The sequence below is a fragment of the Salmo salar genome, chromosome ssa26, assembly GCF_905237065.1.
Source record: "Salmo salar chromosome ssa26, Ssal_v3.1, whole genome shotgun sequence".
Taxonomy (NCBI): Eukaryota; Metazoa; Chordata; class Actinopteri; order Salmoniformes; family Salmonidae; genus Salmo; species Salmo salar.
The window spans coordinates 7,601,955-7,620,547 of NC_059467.1; the positions used below are offsets into that span (position 1 = coordinate 7,601,955).

The window sequence follows — 18,593 nt, forward strand, 5'->3', positions numbered from 1 at the left end:
TCAGAACAAGGCAGCATGGCTGGCTCTTGGATGTACACAGAGAGCTTACATTATTATGAATGTCAACTTCTCCGGGCTCAAAGTGGAGGAGAGATTGACTTAATCACTACTTGTGTTTGTGAGAGGTCTTGACTTGTTGAATGCACCAAGCTGTCTGTTTTAAACTACTTGCACACAGCTCGGACACCAATGCATAGCCCACAAGACATGCCACCAGAGGGCTCTTCACAGTCCCCAAGTCCAGAACAGACTATGGACAGTACTACATAGAGCCATGACTACATGGAACTCTATTCCACATCAAGTAACTGATGCAAGCAGTAGAATCAGATAAAAAAAAACAGATAAAAACACACCTTGTGGAACAGTAACACAATGTGTTAGTAGTGTAGTGGCCTGAGGGCACACACTTAATGTGTTTTGAAATATGTTATGTTTTTAAAATCGTATAACTGCCTTAGTTTTGCTGGACCCAGGAAGAGTAGCTGCTGCCTTTGCAGTAGCTAATGGGGATCCATAATAAATACAATACAATGCTCAGGGGTGTGAATACTTATCTAAAGGAGATATTTCTGTATTTCATTTTCAATATATTTGCAAAAATTTCTACAAACATGTTTTCACTTTGTCATGATGGGGTATTTTGTGTTGATGGGTGAGAGAAAAAAAAACAGATTTATTTCATTATGAATTCAGGCTGTAACACAACAAAATGTGGAATAAATCAAGGTGTATGAATACTTTCTGAAGCCACTGTAAATTGTAGTAAATTTGACTAAATAATTCACTCAAAATGTACCAAGTGTAATATATTATCCAAAATGTGACCCGAGGACAATATTCAGGAAGTATTTCAAAACCCACACAAAGTAGGCTATTTGAATGACAACGATTCTTACTTATGTAAAAATGCAAGAAACTATTCATAGATTTTCAAAGTGTAGATAACCTGTCTCAGCAAAGTTTAGTACAGACCAGGTTTGAGTAGCCTACTTTGACAGCAATTCAGTGAAAAGAGAAAATACAAAACACAATTTTTTTTAAAACACAATTTCCTTATAAGACTTGTAGGACAAATGTATATTTCGCACTGTCATGGTACTTCTGGAAGCACAGCCCCATCCTGCAAAGTGACATAGAGCACCCAAAGGAGGTTTCTACACATTTCCCAGTCTTTGCCCTGCGCCCACTCTGGATGCACGCCACACATCCTCTCTTGCGCCCTTCAAACTTCACCAGGGAGTGGCCTGCTTTCAAATGATGAGTAACAGCTCGGTCCACACCCCCTGGTGCCACACGATTGGCACCCCGTTTCCTTCCACTGTAGCCATTACAAAGTGAATGCACATGCTGCATTTTTAATGCCTTCAGCGACCAGCACCTGTGGTTTCTGGGAAGGGGCCTTTGCAGGGTCCCCCACACTGGTCTACTGACACCACCCTCAGGGTACTATACATACACTATATATACAAAAGTATGAGGACACCCCTTCAGCCACACCCGTTGCTGACAGATGTATAAAATCGAGCACACAACCATGCAATCTCCATAGACAAACATTGGCAGTAGAATGACCTTACTGAAGAGCTCAGTTACTTTCAACGTGGCACCGTTATAGGATGCCAGCTTTCCAACAAGTCAGTTCGTCAAATTTCTTGCCAGCTAGATCTGCCCCGGTCAACTGTAAGTGCTGTTATTGTGAAGTGGAAATGTCTAGAAGCAACAACGGCTCAGACGCAAAATGGTAGGCCACACAAGCTCACAGAATGGGACCGTCGAGTGCTATAGTGCATAGAAATCATCTGTCCTCAGTTGCAACACTCACTACCGAGTTCCAAACTGCCTCTGGAAGCAATGTCAGCACAAGAACTGTTCGTCGGGAGCAAAATGAAATGGGTTTCCATGGCCGAGCAGCTGCACACAAGCCTAAAATCACCATGCGCAATGCCAAGCGTCGGCTGGAGTGGTGTAAAGCTCGCCGCCATTGGACTCTGGAGCAGTGGAAATGCATTCTCTGGAGTGATGAATCACGCTTTACCATCTGGCAGTCCGACGGACGAATATGGGTTTAGCTGATGCCAGGAGAACGCTACCTGCCCCAATGCATAGTGCCAACTGTAAATTTTGGTGGAGGAGGAATAATGGTCTAGGGCTGTTTTACATGGTTCAGGCTAGGCCCCTTAGTTTCAGTGAAGGGAAATCTTAATGCTACAGCATACAATGACATTCTAGAGGATTCTGTGCTGGCAACAGTTTGGGGAAGGCCCTTTCCTGTTTCAGCATGACAAAGCCACAGTGCACAAAGCGAGATCAATCAGAAATGGTTTGTCGAGATTGGTGTGGAGGAACTTGACTGGCCTGGCCAGAGCCGTGACCTCAACCAATGAATTGGAACACCGACTGAGAGCCAGGCCTAATCGCCCAATATCAGTGCCCGACCTCACTAATGTTCTTGTGGCTGAATGGAAGCAAGTCACCGCAGCAATGTTCCAACATCTAGTGGAAAGCCTTCCCAGAAGAGTGGAGGCTGTTATAGCAGCAAAAGGGGGACCAACTCCATATTAATGCCCATGATTTTAGAATATGTTCAATGAGCAGGTGTCCACATACTTTTGGTCATGTAGTGTACATAGGTAGCAATATGCCACGCAACCGTTTTGAGCAGCTATGTAGGTACATTCACTTTTCGGATCCAAATTCAACAAATGAGACCAACAAATTGCACTTTTGCTGAGCCCTGACTCTCCACATCACTTCCTCCGCTTTCACTGACCTAGAGGAACAGAGTAACAAAGGGGGGTAGAGAGTGAGAGAGGAACAGAGGATACAATTGTGGTCAGGATCATAATCTCTCTTTCACTCAAACACACACACTTTCTCTCTCTACCTTTCTCTCTCTCCTATTGTCAGCCATACATATACTCTCTAATGATCACCTCTTAGGGGTTTCCATAATAAATTGTGTGTTACAGTTACAATACGCCTCCCATTACTTACACACTCACAGTATAATCATTTGATACCCCAGGAAGAGTAGCTGCTGCATGTGCAATAGCTGATGAGAATCCTAATAAGCTCAACTAAATCATGATGCTATACAGCACTTTCAATCAATCATTAAGCATCTCCAATCCAAAATTAAATCTAGAATCGGCTTCCTATATCGCAACAAAGCATCCTTCACTCATGCTGCCAAACATACCCTCGTAAAACTGACCATCCTACCGATCCTCGACTTCGGTGATGTCATCTATAAAATAGCCTCCAACACTCTACTCGACAAACTGGATGCAGTCTATCACAGTGCCATCCGTTTTGTCACCAAAGCCTCATATACTACCCACCATTGCGACCTGTACGCTCTCGTTGGTTGGCCCTCGCTTCATACTCGTCGCCAAACCCACTGGCTACAGGTTATCTACAAGTCTCTGCTTGTCACGTCCTGGCCAGTATAAGGGTTAATTGGTATTGTAGTTTGGTCAGGACGTGGCAGAGGGTATTTGTTTTATGTGGTTAGGGGTGGTGTGTTTGTTGTAGGGCAGTTGATTTAGGTATTCCGGGGTTTTTGGGCACTGTTTGATTTTCATGTATTCTATGTTTAGTCTAGTGTGTCTATGTTTGGGTTCATTGGGGTTGGGACTCTCAATTGAAGGCAGGTGTTGTCTATTTGCCTTTGATTGAGAGTCCCATATATGAGGGTGTGTTTGTCTTTTGTGGGAGATTGATTTTGCACTGCGTTTTTGTATAGCCTGCAAAACTGTTACCGTTGTAAGTACTGTTTATTGTTTTTCTGTTCAAGTGGATGCTTTACATGTTTTGTTTAATAAACATGAGTGTCCACAATCCCGCTGCATTTTGGTCTTTTCCTCAACACGACGACAACAGTGACAGAATCTCCCACCAAACCAAGACCAAGCAGCGGAGAGAGGAGCAGCACGCTCAGGATATGGACTATGGGGAAAGATGGACTTGGGAGGAGATTTTGGATGGGGCTGGACCTTGGCATCAGGCTGGGGAATACCATCGCCCACGGGAAGAGATCGAGGAGGCGAAGGCTGAGAGGCGGCGGTTTGAAGCCATGGCGAGGAAGCCGGAGAGGCACCCCCAAGATTTTTTTTTTTGGGGGGGGCACACGGGTAGTTTGGCTAGGTCTAGGAGGAACCATAAGCCAGCTACCCGTGAGTACATGGTGGAGCGTAGGAGGTGGAGAGCGCCGTGTTTCGCGGAGGTGCGCAATATCTCGCCTATACGCACGCACAGCCCAGTCTGCCCTGCACCAGCACCCCACTCGTGCAGGGCTACTAGTCTCATCCAGCCAGGACGGGCTGTGCAGGCGGTGCGATCACGGCCATCTGCGCGCCTCCATGGCCCAGTCTTTCCGGTTCCTGCCTCTCGTGCGGACCCAGAGGTGCGTCAGCCCAGTAAGACTCGTCCTGTTCCCGCTCCCCGCACTAGCCTGGAGGTGCGTGTTCTCAGGCTGATAACCCCAGTACCAGCACCACCCAGGCTGACAGTGCGTCGGCCCGTCAGTCAAGAGGCGCCAGAGCTGCCCGTCAGTCAAGAGGCGCCAGAGCTGCCCGCCAGTCAACAGTCACCAGAGCTGCCCGCCAGTCAACAGTCACCAGAGCTGCCCGCCTGCCCGGAACTGCCAGAGTGGCCCGACTGCCCTCCGGGTCTGCCAGAGCGGCCCGACTGCCCTCCGGGTCTGCCAGAGCGGCCCGACTGTCCTCCGGGTCTGCCAGAGCGGCCCGACTGTCCTCCGGGTCTGCCAGAACCGGAGCCACCTCCAGATATAGGTGGGTTAGGGAGGGGGGGTGTAGCACAGTGCCGTCGTTGACGGCAGCCACCCTCCCTTCCCTCCCTTTAGTAGGGGGATTTTTGTTGTTGTTGTTGTTGTTGTTTGGGGTTGTTGTTTTTCTTAAGGTGCTTCCGGGGTTAGCACCTTTAGGGGGGGGGGGTACTGTCACGTCCTGGCCAGTATAAGGGTTAATTGGTATTGTAGTTTGGTCAGGACGTGGCAGAGGGTATTTGTTTTATGTGGTTAGGGGTGGTGTGTTTGTTGTAGGGCAGTTGATTTAGGTATTCCGGGGTTTTTGGGCACTGTTTGATTTTCATGTATTCTATGTTTAGTCTAGTGTGTCTGTTTCTATGTTTGGGTTCATTGGGGTTGGGACTCTCAATTGAAGGCAGGTGTTGTCTATTTGCCTTTGATTGAGAGTCCCATATATGAGGGTGTGTTTGTCTTTTGTGGGAGATTGATTTTGCACTGCGTTTTTGTATAGCCTGCAAAACTGTTACCGTTGTAAGTACTGTTTATTGTTTTTTTGTTCAAGTGGATGCTTTACATGTTTTCTTTAATAAACATGAGTGTCCACAATCCCGCTGCATTTTGGTCTTTTCCTCAACACGACGACAACTGTGACACTGCTAGGTAAAGCTCCGCCTTATCTCAGCTCACTGGTCACCATAGCAGCACCCACTCGTAGCACGCGCTCCAGCAGGTATATCTCACTGGTCACCCCCAAAGCCAATTCCTCCTTTGGTCGTCTTTCCTTCCAGTTCTCTGCTGCCAATGACTGGAACGAACTGCAAAAATCTCTGAAGCTGGAGAGTCTTATCTCCTTCACCAGCTTTAAGCACCAGCTGTCAGAGCAGCTCACAGATCACTGCACCTGTACATAGCCCATCTGTAAACAGCCCATCTATCTACTTACCTCATCCCCATACTGTATTTATTTATTTATCTTGCTCCTTTGCACCCCAGTATCTCTACTTGCGCATTCATCTTCTGCACATAAACCATTCCAGTGTTTAATTGCTATATTGTAACTACTTCACCACCATGGCCTATTTATTGCCTTAACTTCTCATTTGCACTCACTGTATATAGACTTTTGGTTTTGTTGTGTTCTACTGTATTATTGACTGTATGTTTTGTTTATTCCATGTGTAACTCTGTGTTGTTGTATGTGTCGAATTGCTATGCTTTATCTTGGCCAGGTCGCAGTTGCAAATAAGAACTTGTTCTCAACTAGCCTACCTGGTTAAATAAAGGTGAAATAAAAAATAAAAAATCTTATTACACACAAACACACATACACATATACAGTATCATCATAATGTTATACAGCACTTTCATTCCATCAATCAAAATGGCCAGATTGGTTTCTCAGTTCATTGTGTGCGGCCTGTTTGTCAGACGGATAGATAATCAGACAGGAAAGAGCACACAAAAATACATTCATAAATATGTTCATCGATGAACAGTAGGCTTAGATTATAACCGTAAAGACTGTAGCCTGACAGACAAACCTGACAGTTAACTATCTAGTTAGCTACCGTAGCTAGCTATAGCAAGCAGCTTGGGTCATTTCCATATGAATTACTTTGGTAGAAACAAGACAAAACAACCAACTACTTACCGCACTATACAGAGTTGTCACAAGAAGGGCAGCAAAACAGACAAGGGAAACTATAGACCTGTATCTATACTGAACAAAAGTATAAACGCAACAATTTCAAAGATATTGGTGAGTTACTATTCATATAACGAATTCAATTTAAATAAATTCATTAGGCCCTAATCTATGGATTTCACATTAATGGGAATACAGATATGCATCTGTTAGTCACATATTGTATATCTTAATAAAAAAGTATGGGTGTGGATCAGAAAAACAGTCAGTATCTGGTGTTCGTTGTCTGTAGCTTATGCCTGCCCATACCATAACCCTACCGCCACCATGGGGCTCTCTGTTCACAACATTGACATCAGCAAAACACTCGCCCACACAACGCCATATACGTGGTATTCGGTTTTGAGGCCGGTTGGACGTACTGCCAAATTCTCTAAAACGACGTTGGAGGCGGCTTATGGTAGAAAGAAATTAACATTAAATTGTCTGGCAACGGCTCTGGTGGACATTCCTGTAGTCAACATGGCAATTGCACGCTCCCTCAAAACTTGAGGTAAAAATCTATCGTTCTGCCCCTGAACAAGGCAGTTAACCCACTGTTCCTAGGTCGTCATTGAAAATAAGAATTTGTTCTTAACTGACTTGCCTAGTTAAATAAAGGTAAAATACATGATAATTAACTTGACTGTGATGAGAAAGTCATATAACAAGGCAGAAGCCCTGTCATCCTCTACTTATTTATTCTCTATTCTACCCTCATGTCCTTTGGAATATTCCAAGAAGCCGGATGTGGAGGTCCTGGGCTGGCGTGGTTAAATGTGGTCTGCGGTTAAATGAGGCCTGTTGGACGTACTGCCAAATTCTCTAAAACAACGTTGGAGGCAGCTTATGGTAGAGAAATGAACATTAAATTCTTTAGAAACAGCTCTGGTGGACATTCCTGCTGTCAGCATGCCAATTGCACTGCTGTCTCAAAACATGAGACATCTGTGGCATTGTGTTGTGTGACAAAACTGCACATTTTAAATTGGCCTTTTATTGTCCCTAGCACAAGGTGCACCTGTGTAATGCTTATGCTGTTTAATCAGCTTCTTGATATGCCACGCCTGTCAGGTGGATGGATTATCTTGGCAAATAAGAAATGCTCACTGACAGGGAGATATATACATTTGTGCACAAAATATGAGCGAAATAAGCTTTTTTGTGCGCATTTTGGGGAATTTTTTATTTCAGCTCATGAAACATGGGACCAACACTTTACATGTTGTGTTTATATTTATGTTCAGTGTTACAAGCATTAGAAGAAGTCTGCAGGCTTAAATCCCACATAAATAGGACAGGTGAGCACTATCTATTTCGTTTCAGTATTTCCAAGAGTCATGGAACTCCTTTCATACCAAAAAGACACCTGTTGCTGCACATTCCTCTGGCAAAGAGTCATATCAGGCTGCATTAAAAATGACTTTATGCTTGGAAAGCGATTGGTCATTCACATACTAAAGATCAAAGAAGTCCTTTGAAGAATGAAATTAGGCATTCTGACAGGCATCTGGTAATACAAAAAGTGATTATGTAATATCAACACAATTAAGCAATAAGGCATGAGTACCCAGGGATTATCATGTGATAACTCCCGACTAAGGCTGTTCTTAGGCCCGAGGCAAAGCCAAGGGCTTGGAAACAGCCCTTAGGAGGGAGTTATCATATCAAACGTTAATTCTCAGGTGCAAGGGCCTTATTTTTTTATAAAACATTTGCCAACATATACAAAAATAAGATTAATGACATGTTTTCATTAAAAACATTATTTTAACGAGTAAATTTGTTTTATTTCATCCTTCCACCAGAAGATATAGTCCGGGCAAAAGCCAGTTGTTAGCAAGCAAACACATACACTCCGTGCACTAAACACACACGCGCGCACTGACCTACCCAACCACACACGCAGACAAGCAAGCACGGCAACACACACACACAGACACACACACTGAGACACTGACCTTTGAGAAAGGCCTTGAATTACAGGGGTGAAAGGGAAAATGAGTGGAATGTTCTGATGGTCGTGTGTGTGTTGTTGGAATCATAATAGAAGTCTTGTCCTTGAGTGCTTTGTTGTGTTCTGGTGAAGCTGCTGTCGTTATGTAGCATAGTTATGACTGAGTTTCATGTCAGTGCAAGCCTTAGCACAAAGAGGAGAAAGAACGTCCTCATCCAACCCTCACTCTCTGATTCTAGAAGCCCATGCAGGCTGTTAAAGTTGTATGCACACATACATTCAGTAAACACACACACACACACTCTCTCCCACACTTCACCTCCATTGAATCTGCTCATATTTGCTCACACATTCATCTGCCCATCACATCCAATGCCTTTATTAGGCCCTCTCTCCTCCTATCCCAGAATAATCCACTAGTCCTGCTCTGATGGGCATACACAGGCACATACAGCCCAGCCCACAGTGCCCACATCATCAAGATGCCAACTTTGATGTTTGTTCAAGCGTGTCACATCAAAAAGGTTCCCCTGCTGGGATTACTGGAGTAAGAAGATTAAGGTAATTGGGGGTTGCAGAGGTGGAACAAAAGGTTTCCCGTTCTAAGGTTTCCTGTCAAAGAGACGGATGAAGTATGCTACGGGAGAGAACAGTACAGTATGTCTCTGAGAACACTGAAGTACTGCACAGTAGGTCTCAAGACATACACACAAAGTCAGTGCTCTGGGGCATTGGTGGGTTAGGATTTTGATGCTGTTGTCGTACATTTGTGTTTGGGGTTACGTGAATCAGCTGTTTATTCACAAACTGGGATTGGTGTTGGGATTATTTTTTCTCTTTTCCTCAGGTAGCTTGTTTGGACACGTACAGTACTAGTCAAAAGTTTGGACACCAACTCATTCCAGGGTTTTTCTTTATTTTACTATTTTCTACATTGTAGAATAATAGTGAAGACATCACAATAATGAAATAACACATATGGAATTATGTAGTAACCAAAAAAGTGTTAAACAAATCAAAATATATTTTATATTTGAGATTCTTCAAAGTAGCCACCCTTTGCCTTGATGACAGCTTTGCACACTCTTGGCATTATATTAACCAGCTTCATGAGGTAGTCACCTGGAATGCATTTCAATTAACAGGTGTGCCTTGTTGAAAGATAATTTGTGGAATTTCTTTCCTTCTTAATACGTTTGAAGCAATCATTTGTGCTGTGAAGGGGTGATATACTGAAGATAGCCCTATTTAGTAAAATACCAAGTCCATATTATGGAAAGAACAGCTCAAATATGCAAAGAGAAATGACAGTCCATCATTACTTTAATCATGAAGGTCAGTCAATGTGGAACATTTCAAGAACTTTGAAAGTTTCTTCAATTGCAATCGCAAAAATGCTATGATGAAACTTGCTCTCATGAGGACCGTGACAGGAAAGGAAGACCCAGGGTTACCTCTGCTGCAGAGGATAAGTTCATTATAGTTACCAGCCTCAGGAATTGCAGCCCAAATAAATGCTTCACCGAGTTCAAGTAACAGACCCATCTCAACATCAACTGTTTAGAGGACACTGCGTGAATCAAGCCTTCATGGTCGAATTGCTGCAAAGAAACCACTACTAAAGGACACCAATAATAAGAAGAGACTTGCTTGGGCCAAGAAACACGAGCAATGGACATTAGACCGGTGGAAATCTGTCCTTTGGTCTGATGAGTCCAAGTGTGAGATTTTTGGTTCCAACCGCCATGTCTTTGTGAGACGCAGAGTAGATGAACGGATCATCTACGCATATGTGGTTCCCACCGTGAAGCATGGAGGAGGGGGTGTGATGGTGTGGGGAGGCTTTGTTGGTGACACTGTCAGTGATCTATTTAGAATTCAAGGCACACTTAACCAGCATGGCTACCACAGCATTCTGCAGTGATACACCATCCCATCTGGTTTGCGCTTAGTTGGACTATCAAAAGCATTCCAGGTGAAGCTGATTGAGAGGATGCCAAGAGTGTGCAAAGCTGTCATCAAGGCAAAGGGTGATTACTTTGAACAATCTAAAATCTAAAATATATTTTGATTTGTTTAAAACTTTTTTGGTTACTACATGATTCTATATGTGTTATTTCATAGTTATGATGTCTTCACTATTATTCTACAACGTAGAACATTTAAAAAATAAAGAAAAACCCTTGAATGAGTAGGTGTGTCCAAAATTTTGACTGGTACTGTATCCGTTATTATGTGCTCTGTGTTTGTGAGTGAGTAAATACTAGATCATGATTCATGTGTCTATGTTTTTACAGGCTGGAGCTGAAGCTACGTTAGGTGTGTAAGGGGTCTACTGAGTAGAAGCACAGAGGCAGAAGCATAAAGGTAAGACTGGGATGCTAATACATCACTCTGATTTTCAACAGGTTTAATGAACATACACAGCTTAATACAAATAAGTAGTGAATGTGTGTTTGGGCACATGAGAGATAGGGAGAGACACTCCTGAAAACCACTGTGTGCTACCGTTTAGTTTTTTTGAGTGACCGGCTGCCTCCGTTTTTGATTCCCTCAGGTATGTGTGTGTCTGCCGTGTGTGGGCTCACGTGGGTGTTTTCCGTGTGTGCTTGCTCCTGTGTGTTCAGTCAAGTATGAAATTACTTTTTTAGTTACAATCTATTATAACTTTATTGACCGTTCCGTTGAACTAGTCTGAAATCAATCATTCTGAAAATCATTACCCTAAACATGTTCGGTTAAGCTGATTGATGGCTTATTTTAATGCATGCCATTTCATTCCACACTTACTGTATAATCAATCTCATTACTGAGCTCTGTATCTTTTGTTCTCCTTGCTAGCACACTCTAATAAAAAGCTTAGTTACTGTATGTTTGTAATATACGCACCAATAGATTTAATGACCCACTTAGCATCTGCCAACCTGTCAAAGCTTTTCCTAGCATTTGATGGTAATTGTGTCCATGTTAGTGTTTGTGCGTGTGTGGCTGTGTGCATATTATTATGCCTATAGGTGTGTATTTGTATACAGTATGTGCACATGCATGTGTGAGCCTGTGTGCCTGCCTGCAGGTGTGCTTGCTTTTGTGTGTGTGTGTGTGTGTGTGTGTGTGTGTGTGTGTGTGTGTGTGTGTGTGTGTGTGTGTGTGTGTGTGTGTGTGTGTGTGTGTGTGTGTGTGTGTGTGTGTGTGTGTGTGTGTGTGAACATGCCCTCTGGTGTCTATCCTCTAGTGTGCCCATTATCACTTTTACATCTGCATACTGTACAGATGTAGGACCTTCATTTGAGCCAGTTTGCTACAGCATGAATATAATCCTGCAGCAACAGGAAATGTGAATTATTATATAGGTTTGTAATTAATGGACATTTTTTTAGGGGTTGATACATTTTTGTAAGGGAGTTTCTAAGTGGAAAAATCAAACGTCAGAAGCCTTTTTAAACAACACGTTTTAAAGGAATGTTCTCCTGCAACGGGGTGGTCAAATGAAGATCCTACATGTGTAGGATTGGTGATGGTTTGGTTCGTTAGCTCATTTCATTCACACATACTAATCATATATGGTAAAAGAGACAACAGAAGGTCATAATTTGCATTCTCTGGGCTTGAGTATCATCACAGCAGAGATTATTTAAACCAGATAAAGCGCTATTCAGCTGTGTTATCTCGCTATTCATGTGACGTGGGTTTGGAGAGTGTGTGTGTGTGTGTGTGTGTGTGTGTGTGTGTGTGTGTGTGTGTGTGTGTGTGTGTGTTGAAGGAAATCTAATTTTTTTATCAAGAAACAGTCTTGAAAATATTAATCTTGTCTTTAGTGTCATAAACAGTCCTTGGTTCCTGCCTGTGCCTCGTAAAGATATGAGGGGGGACCGTCATGACCTTATCGTTAGGACCATCTGTCAGAACGCCGAGAATATGTTCTTTAAGTTAAGATAGGAGACGGTGCCAGACACATGCCGGAACCAACCCTATGAACTATGCCTTGGTAACGTGTCTGTAACCAGTATATAAGGGAACTAATGGGACTGCCCCATTAGAGCTCCTGACAGACGTTCACTATGGTGCATCAAGTTTGTTGGAACCTCTCCAGTTAACTGATAATAAACAATTATTCATTTAAGACTGACTTTGAGTGTCCCTGTATAAGAATTTCCACGACAGTGTGTTGTATTGTGCACGTGCGCAAGTTCTGAAGGAGGAATTGCAGAAACTCAGCAACCGATTAATTACATAAGCAAACATCAGACAGGCAAATAAACACATTAACATCAACTTGTCATGGTTCCAACTGTCACCAGAGGGGGGACCATCCTAGAGACAATTATGACACTCAAGTGTGTTCTATTACTCATTATGATTTCCCCTTTAAAAGAGGTGTGTTTTTTGTATCTCTTTGCAGAAGCTTGAATTGTTTAGGTCGTTTCCTGAGTGAGTTTTCGAGACACAGTGTTCTGTTGTGTTTTTAATTGTACTGTGATCCTGCGGCTACCGTTTTCATTTGTCCTTAACCACTGATTCCTCGTTTGGTCTCTTCTCTGCACCTGGGTCCAACCTCACCACGTCACACAACTATGTTGAGTAATAGGCACTAGAACTGTCCTATTAAGACTGTGTCGGTGTACTGTGTACCAGTGGTACTTGGGAAAAAAGGATTTCCTATGACCCATATGACAGATAGCCCTGCAATCTTTAGTCATTTCTGCTACAGTAGACTCTCTCCATCTCCCAGTCTAGACCACAGTAAGCTTTGTGTCCACTTCATTTCACCCTGCTTGCTGTGTAGAAATATTGACTGTTAGCTTTTTCTCCGTATTCCTCTTGCTAGGGGCTAATGAGGCGTTTTACCTGCCTGATGCCAGTGGCGCTCAGTGGCTTTCTGCTAGGATCAGTTAACCTCTATGGGCTAGGTGGGACGCAAGCGTCCCACCCGTGGTGCACTCCATCAACAGCAGGTGCATTTCAAGAGCGGCAAATTTGAATCCAAATAAATGTCAAAATTCAAATTTTTCAAACATACAACTATTTTACACCCTTTGAAAGATAAACATCTCCTTAATCTAACCACGTTTTACGATTTCAAAAAGGTTTTACGGCGAAAGCATAAATTTAGAGTATGTTAGGACAGTACATTTACAAGAGTTGTGTGTAATGTTTTGTCAATTCAAAGACAGGGTCACCAAAACCATAAAACCAGCTAAAATTATGCACTAACCTTTTACAATCTCCATCAGATGACACTCCTAGGACATTATGTTAGACAATGCATGCATTTTTAGTTCTATCAAGTTCATATTTATATCCAAAAACAGCGTTTTACTATGGCATTGATGTTGAGGAAATCGTTTCCCTCCAATAACCGGCAGTCAAGTCAGCACCACAAATTAAATAATTAAAATTAGAAAACATTGGTAAAATATTATATTGTCATTTAAAGAATTATAGATTTACATCTCTTGAACGCAATCAACTTGCCAGATTTAAAAATAACCTTACTGGGAAATCACACTTTGCAATAATCTGAGCACTGCGCCCAGAAAAATACGCGTTGCGATACAGACTAGCCGTCATGTTGGGGAGATCTAAAATCGAAAATACTATGTAAATAATCCATTACCTTTGATTCTCTTCATCAGATGTCACTTCCAGGTATCACAGGTCCATAACGAATGTAGTTTTGTTCAAAAAAGCTCATCATTTATGTCCAAAAATCTCCGTCTTGTTAGCACATGATCTAAGCCCGCCGGACTTCACTTCATGAACGAGGGGAAAAAATATATTTACGTTCGTTCAAACATGTCAAACGTTGTATAGCATAAATCATTAGGGCCTTTTTAACCAGAACAAGAATAATATTCAAGGTGGACGAATGCATCCTCTTTTATAACGTATTGGAACGAGGGTACCCAACATGAACTCGCGCGCCAGGTGTCTAATGGGCCATCATCGTTCCATGGCTCTTGTTCGGTCAGATCTCCCTCCAGAAGACTCAAAACACTTTGTAAAGGCTGGTGACATCTAGTGGAAGCAATAGGAAGTGCCAAAATATTCCTCAGCCCCTGTGTTTTTCAATGGCATAGGTTTAAAGGTAATACAACACATCAGGTATCCACTTCCTGTCAGAAAATGTCTCAGGGTTTTGCCTGCCAAATGAGTTCTGTTATACTCACAGACACCATTCAAACAGTTTTAGAAAATGTAGGGTGTTTTCTATCCATATATAATAAGTATATGCATATTCTAGTTACTGGGTAGGATTAGTAACCAGATTAAATCGGGTACATTTTTTTATCCAGCCGTGCAAATACTGCCCCCTAGCCCCAACAGGTTAAGCGTTTAAGACTTTGCAAGTTGTGTTTTCATTAGGAAGCTCAACATCAACTTCCATGTAGCATTTGTTCACTAGATTGGCTGTTGCTATTCTCTCAGGGTTTCATAATTGTATTCCTAGATATCCTGTATACTGATTCCTTGAATCAGTATACAGTGCTACCAAAACCAACAATCTGTATAGAAAACCAACTGAAGCCATTGACAATGTGGTCTGCCTCATAAAAATAATTGTAAAGGTAACACTTCCTCACTGGATGAGACAGAGCAGGAGAAACACAACAGTAGTATGAGACAGTAATAGCTGTGCTGAGTTAGTTTAGCCACTCTGTCTCTCTCAGGACAATTAGGCTATATAGAAACTAATCCCTCTCTCCAATTCCCCAGAAAAATAAAGGAAAGAAAGAAAAACGAAAGCCGTGCAGCTCTCTCTAACCTGAGAGGAAGTTTTCTGGTCAGGGAGTTACCGTGGAAACGGAAAGGGAAGGTAACCAGAACCCCCTCCAGAGGGATTAGAGAGGGGATGGAGAGAGAGAGGAGAGAGAGAGAGAGAGAGAGAGAAAGACACAGACAGAGAAAGAATGAATGAATGAATGAATGAATGAATGAATGAATGAATGAATGAATGAATGAATGAAAGAAGGATATTTTACAGAAGGGATGAGGAAAGACAGATGAGATTGAGGAGGAAACAGAACAGAAGCAGAGAGAGTGAAAGAAAGGTCAATAAAACTGATAGCAGCATGTCAGATTGTCTTTGAGCCTTCTTGGGAGATCCTTCCTCTCGTATACCCATCACGGGACACATTAAATTAGCCATGTTTCACCCCTGGTGTGTATTGAATAGAGGGAGATCGAGCATAGAGAATGCACCTCCTTGTCCAAACAGCTAGGCTGCCCACAACAGCTGAAACAGAACAGTACCTAGCCAATTGCTTTGCCCTAGTTTTATCAGGCCCGCAATCTGGAGGCCACGCAATGCAAGCCTGTGTACGTGGCCGAGACTGCCAAATATCAGCGCTACCAGCTTGGACCTATACCCGAGGCAGTCCAAGGGTACCACGAGGGGCTGGTATTTAAGAAGCTTCTCGACAAAGGCCTGTTCCAAGTTGCCGTCAAATGAGCAGCCCACTTCCAAAATGAGCACCTCTCCCTGGCCTCCCCCCACAACAACAATATCGTATTTGGCACACAGAAAAACACATCATCAACATCAAACCAGCTTGCCCTTACAAAATAATGTTTATGCATGTGTGCTGTTGGTGAAAATACATGTCAGCATGTCAGATTGCCTTTCAGGCCTCTTAGGAGATCCTTCCTCTCTGATACCCATCATGGAACACATTACATTAGCCATGTTTCACCCTTGGGTGTGTGTGTGTGTGTGTGTGTGTGTGTGTGTGTGTGTGTGTGTGTGTGTGTGTGTGTGTGTGTGTGTGTGTGTGTGTGTGTGTGTGTGTGTGTGTGTGTGTGCACGCACGCTCTGTGTGAGTGATTGAACTGATGGTGATTTGTCCTATGCTGTTTCTTCTGTTATTCTCTCTGTGATAAGCTGTACACCTCACACACACACACACTGCTCCCTTAATAGACACTGCCATCAAAAACAACACCCACTAAAGACTCTATGAATGCCTATAAACAAATCCCATAGCCAGTGAGTGGCAGTACTGCTGGCTGACTATAAAGGAAGGCACACATAGAGAGAGAGCGTGTGCGTGTGTGTACGTGTGTGTGTGTGTGTGTGATGGGGGAGTGTTGAGTTCAGCAGACACTGTGGAGGCAAGACAACAGATGTTTTTTATGAGGATGTTTCATTCTCTATTGGGATCTCATCTGACCTAGCTTCACTATATATACAAAAGTATGTGGACACCGGTCAACTAGAGCTGACCCGGTCAACTGTAAGTGCTGTTATTGGAAAGTGGAAACGTCTAGGAGCAACAACTCAGCCTCGAAGTGGTAGGCCACACAAGCTTACAGAAGGGACCACCGAGTGCTGAAGCACGTAGCGCATAGAAATTGTCTGTCCTCGGTTGTAACATTCACTACCGAGTTCCAAACTGCCTCTGTCCGCGCATTAACTGTTCGTTGGGAGCTTCATGAAATGGGTTTTCATGGCCGAGCAGCCTCACACAAGCCTAAGATCACCATGCGCAATGCCAAGCATCGGCTGGAGTGGTGTAAAGCTCGCCGCCTTTGGACTCTGGAGTAGTGGAAATGCGTTCTCATGAGTGATGAATCATGCTTCACCATATGGCAGTCCAACGGACGAATCTGGGTTTGGTGGATGCCAGGAGAATGCTACCCTGCCCCAATGAATAGTGACAACTGTAAATTTTGGTAGAGGAGGAATAATGGTCTGGGGCTGTTTTTCATGGTTCGGGCTAGGCCCCTTAGTTCCAGTGAAGGGAAATTTTCACCCTACAGCATACAATGACATTCTAGATGACACTGTGCTTCAAACTTTGTGGCAACAGTTTGGGGAAGGCTCTTTCCTGTTTCAACATGACAATTCCCCCGTGCAAAAAACGAGGTCCATACAGAATTGGTTTGTCGCGATCGGTGTGGAAGAACTTGACCGGCCTGCGCAAAGTCCTGACCTCAACCCCATCGAACACCTTTGGGATGAATTGGAACACCGACTGAGAGCCAGGCCTAATCGCCCAACATCTGTGCCCGACCTCACTAATGCTGTTGTTGCTGAATGGAAGCAAGTCCCCCAGCAATGTTCCAACATCTAGTCGAAAGAATTCCCAGAAGAGTGTAGGCTGCTATATCTGCAAAAGGGGGGACCAACTCCATATTAATGCCTATGATTTTGGAATGAGATGTTCGATGAACAGGTGTCCACATACTTTTGATCATGTAGTGCATCTTAAAGGACAATTTGGTTACTTTATAACCAGTTATTATGCTGCTAGAAAATATGCACTACTGTAAGATTTGATACACATTTTGATATTTTATAATTTTTATTAGTCATACTGCACAGTTCCTTGTTTTTGTCATTTTGAAGCATCTGTATTGCCATCGTCTATTACATACTACGAGTCCTAGGGTGCATTTCATCTCCCATGATGCAATGCTCCGCATAGTTAGCCTGCAGTTAGCTTACTTAGCTGGCTATCAAGCCCAGACTAAGCGTAGTTTAAATATAGTGCTTATTATGTCATAAATTATGAGTGCATTTCACAACAGTCCAAACAAAATGTAGGCCTGTTAGAACACAACATTTATTATGAAATTTACAGGCAAATTATTGCGGATTCCTAGCCTCTCAGCCTGTATCTTTGGTGCTAACGTTAGCAAAGCTAGCTAGCTAAGTACTGTAGCTAAACCTACTGCATCTGAAATAAAGACAAATACAGCCTCAGCGACTGTCCATTCAACCGTCCAACAGCACTGGATGCCTATTGTAACTAATAAAAAGTATTACGTTTACAAGTAATTCAAAACAAAATGTAGGCTGTTTGGAAAGTGCACAAAGGCTGCTGGAGCTGCATCTTTGCTGTATTACATTAGTGGAAATGGAGATCGTTCTCAGGGCAGATCTGGCGGCTTCGTAGTATGTTAGGGGAAGTGGATGAACGCACTAATTGTAAGTCGCTCTGGATAAGAGCATCTGCTAAATGTCTAAAATGTAAAAAAAATGTGTGTGTGTGTTGTCAGTGCATTGTAATCAACTTGCTCTGCAGCTTTGCTTGAAGGGTAATAGTACAAAGGAGAGAGTTTTGTCAAGAACATTTCTCCACCTGATGATGACAGTTAGCCAATATGTCATTTTTATTGAATTTGTGGAAGCATTTTTATTCCTGCTCATGTATTGGCAAGCTGTCTCTTGATCATTGCAC

At 43.0% G+C, this 18,593-nt stretch overlaps 1 protein-coding gene across 2 annotated transcripts in view; it reads left to right on the top strand.

Moving 5' to 3' along the window:
- Positions 1–18,593, top strand: part of LOC106587065 (LARGE xylosyl- and glucuronyltransferase 2) — a 287,326-nt gene that overhangs the window by 162,338 nt on the left and 106,395 nt on the right. For both annotated transcript variants that reach the window (XM_014174962.2, XM_045708271.1), the window contains exon 2: positions 10,710–10,779. The gene's annotated coding sequence lies outside the window, so the exon portion shown is untranslated. The remainder of the gene's footprint in view (positions 1–10,709; positions 10,780–18,593) is intronic.